General features: G+C 43.9%; 1 pseudogene; it reads right to left on the reverse strand.

Annotated features, from left to right (window-relative positions):
• Nucleotides 1-588: 588 nt before the first annotated feature.
• On the reverse strand, nt 589-3,502 carry LOC129513899 (60S ribosomal protein L10-like; annotated as a pseudogene).
• Nucleotides 3,503-4,039: the final 537 nt, after the last annotated feature.

Consider the following 4,039-nt stretch of genomic DNA (forward strand, 5'->3'; position numbering starts at 1 on the left):
CTAGGTGGCTCAGGGGTTGAGCATCTGCCTTTGGCTCAGGGCATGATCCCAGGGTCCTGGGATTGAGTCCCACATCGGGCTCCCTCTTAAATAAATAAATAAAATCTTAAAAAAATAAAAATAAAAAAAATTCAAAGAGGTAAAGAGATAAAAGTTATGGAGAAGGTGCAAGAAATTTGAAATCCTCTTGCATGGAACGTTAACAGCATTGAGTGTATAAACACTATATATGAAAAATTGATACAGCCTAGAATATTTGCTAGGTTGTAACCGAAAAGACAGTGTTTATAGCTAAGAGATGCAAGCAGAAATTGAAGCTTAGGCATTAGGAACTGGTACCTTTTTTTTTTAAGATTGTATATCTATTCATGAGAGACACAGAGAGGCAGAGACACTGGCCAAGGGAGAAACAGGCTCCTCAGAGGGAGCCCCATGCAGGACTCGATCCCAGGACCCCGGGATCATGATTTGAGCTGAAGGCAGGCGCTCAACCACTGAGCCACCCAGCTGTCCCCCTCCCCACCCTTTTTAAAGAAGAAGTAGGATTTATTGACAGACATGAATAGGGAGGGGGCAGTGTCCAGGTTCTCATGAGTGCAGAGCCCACCATTTTTCCAGGGGGCCATGAGTAGGGATATATTTGACCCCACAGCCATCTGGGATGAGTGGCTTTTCAGTCACCATGTCTTCAAATCCGTCCACATTAAACTTAGTAAAGCCCCACTGCTTGGAGTTGTGGAGCTTCTGGCAGCCGGGGAACTTGAACCGGCCCTATATAGGACCTCAATCAGCCCCTCCTTGTCTTTCAGTTTGGTACAGATGGACACGATGACGTGGCCAGTGTGGGCCCTTGGCCACTGTGCCCTGGGGCTTCCCAAAGGCACCTGGCATACCTTTCTGGAACCTGTCAGCCTCAGCACAAGACAACACCTTGATGTAGATGATGTGGAAGGGGTGGAGCCTCACTCGCATGTGAAAACCATCTTTGCCACAGCTTTTCACCATGTACTTGCTGGAACAAATATGGGCAGCCTCCGGAGCTTCAAAGACTGCACATATCCATCAGACACTATCTGGCCACAGGGTGGGAACTCATCCACTTTGGCCTTCTTCTGCCCCACATCAAAGATGCAGATTTTGGCATCAGGGCACCTCTGCAGAAGGGAGATTTTGGATATGACCTATTCTTCCAATACTACTAACACCTGGTGGAGCAGCAGCCCATGGCGGCACCAGGTTCTTCAGTGGCTGGGAAGGAAAAGAGAGGAACCGGTACCTATTTGTAAAATCACATTTCCCAGCAGTTCAGTTGTCTCATTTATGGTTTAGAATGATGATCAAGTTGAGATAATGCATTAAAAATTGTGATCCCAGGATCCGGGATCAGGTCCCGCATGGGGCTCCCTGAGAGGAGCCTGCCTCTCCCTCTGCCTGTCTCAAGTGATTAAATAAAATCTTAAATTAAAAAAAGGTGATGTTCTTCTCTTTTTTTAAGATTTCATTCATTATTCATTTTTAAAACAATTTATTTATTCATGAGACAGAGAGAGAGAGAGAGAGAGAGGCAGAGGGAGAAGCAGGCTCCATGCAGGGAGCCTGACGTGGGACTCAATCCCGGGTCTCCAGGATCACACCCTGGGCCAAAGGCAGGCCCTAAACCGCTGAGCCACCCGGGCTGCCCTCATTCATTTATTCATGAGAGACACAGAGAAAGAAAGGCAGAGACACAGGCAGAGGGAGAAGCAGGACTGGATCCCGGAACACATCTGGAGCTGAAGGTGCACGTTCAACCACTGAGCCACCCAGGTGTCCCCAAAATGTTGATGTTCTTATCTTAATTTTTTCCAGTCATGTGAGGTTCTACCAATAGGAAACACAGAAAAGACAAGCGTCATAAATATTCAGTGTCTAAGGAACAAAAAAAGACAAGATTATGAATTCTGTACCGCAATCAATAAACATCTAATGGTTGTAGTTGTATATTTGATAATATGGCTACATGGTAGATGGTGTCGTGTCTGTGTATCCATACGCATTTTTTATGTCGAGCAGAATAACAAATAGGGCAGTCAACAGTTCTTTGTGTCACAAGCCAGAACAAGAAGTTTCTTTTTTTACATGTATTCTTACTTTATTAAATCTTGCTAGCATTCTTTAAAGGAAAAACACACAGATAAGTAGGTTACACTGAAGAAATCTAATTTTTATAGGAGAATTAAGAAGCGTTGGGGCGCCTAGGTGGTTCAGTCAGCTAAACGTCTGCCTCTGGCTCAGGTCATGATCTCAGAGTCCTGGGATGGAGCCCCATGTCACTGTTGGGCTCCCTGCTCAGCGAGGGGCCTGCTTCTCCCTCTCCCTCTGTTGCTCCCCTGCGTGTGCTAGTTCTTTCTCTGTCTCTGTCAAATAAATAAAATCTTAAAAAAGAAAGGAAAAGAAAAAGCCTTTAAGACACTTCCAGAAGGACATCTGATGGCTCAGTGGTTGAGCGTCTGCCTTTGGCTCAGGGTGTGATCCCGGAGTCCTGGGATCCAGTCCCACATGAGGTTCCCTGCAGGGACCCTCCTCCCTCTGCCTGTACCTCTGCCTCTCTCTGTGTCTCTCGTGAATAAATAAAATCTTTTAAATATATATATAAAAAGACACTTTCAGGTATTATCTTCAGTGATACTTATCTTTATTCTGGGACTTCCAGTCATATTCCGCCCCTACAGCTACCACAAATGCAGCAAATCCCTATTTGAATAATGCACCAAAGGAAACATTGTTTGCAAAGCCAGCCAATGGTTGGCTCCAAGCTTCCTAGCAGCCCCATGGATCCCTTGGCCTGTGTGCAGTCAGCTTCTCCTGGACAGATTGAAATGGTTTTCCTTCTGTCTTCCACTGTTTATAATCTGGAAGTTCCAGTTTAATAGGACAGCGTCTGATAGCAATCTGACCTCTCGTAGCACTTAATTTTCAACCCTCCAGCCAGAACCAAAGGGAAACGGCGGTGTATGAAAAGTTTTTGGGGTATCTGAGAATTATGGGACACAATCTGTCTCTAAAAGTCAATATAGGGACGCCTGGGTGGCTCAGCGGTTAAACGCCTGTCTTTGACTCAGGGTGTGATCCTCAGGGTGTGATCCTGGGGTCCTGGGATTAAGTCCCACATTGGGCTCCCTGCATGGAGCCTGCTTCTCCCTCTGCATCTCTCATGAATAAATAAATAAATAAATAAAATCTTTAAATAAATAAAAGTCAATATGTTCCTTTTTTACTTCCTTAAAACTTAGTGTTCTACATATAAAACAATCTTACCTCTTGGATATTTTCTTATATTTCTGCTTGTACATATCTTTATTGTATCTCCTCCTCCTTTTATGAAACCATTGATTTATCTAAAAAAGTGAAGTTAGGGAAATGATGAACCAAGGAATAAGGTCACTGGTTTATATGGGTGATAGCACTACACAGGTGACTCTTTCAATAAAGAAACATGTTGTCATACCTGTTCTACTGTCATGTTAAATGCAAATGCCAGTGATTGGCGATCTCCTCTTGTGGGGCATTTGTTTAACTTAAACATTGCCCAGAGAGTGTCCATGAGGGGTTTGCTGACAAGTCGTTCCCGGGGACATTGTTCTTCCTTTTCCTCTTCCTCTTCCAGTTTTTCTTCTACTTCCACTTCTTTTTCTTCTCTTTCTCTCCATTTTTCTTTTCTCCTTTCATCTTCATGATGATTCCTATTTGATTGCTCTGGATTTTGACCACAAAGCATAGCTGGTTCTTTCTGTATAGCAAAATCTGTGGAATAAAATCAAACTGCAGCTAAATTTGACTTTTAGATCGTAGTCAACATTCTTCAGTGAAAGAATATATTTGATTCTCATAAAGTAACAGTGTTGTCCATTGTTGGAAAAAAGAGAGGAAAGGAAAAGCAAAATTATTAAAATCAAAGACATTCATAAAAACATCAGTTTAGGGCAGCCCTGGTGGTGCAGCGGTTTAGCGCCACCTGCAGCCCGGGGTGTGATCCTGGAGTCCCGGGATCGAGTCCCAC

Source organism: Nyctereutes procyonoides, unplaced genomic scaffold (assembly GCF_905146905.1).
Source record: "Nyctereutes procyonoides isolate TBG_1078 unplaced genomic scaffold, NYPRO_anot_genome, whole genome shotgun sequence".
NCBI lineage: Eukaryota > Metazoa > Chordata > Mammalia > Carnivora > Canidae > Nyctereutes > Nyctereutes procyonoides.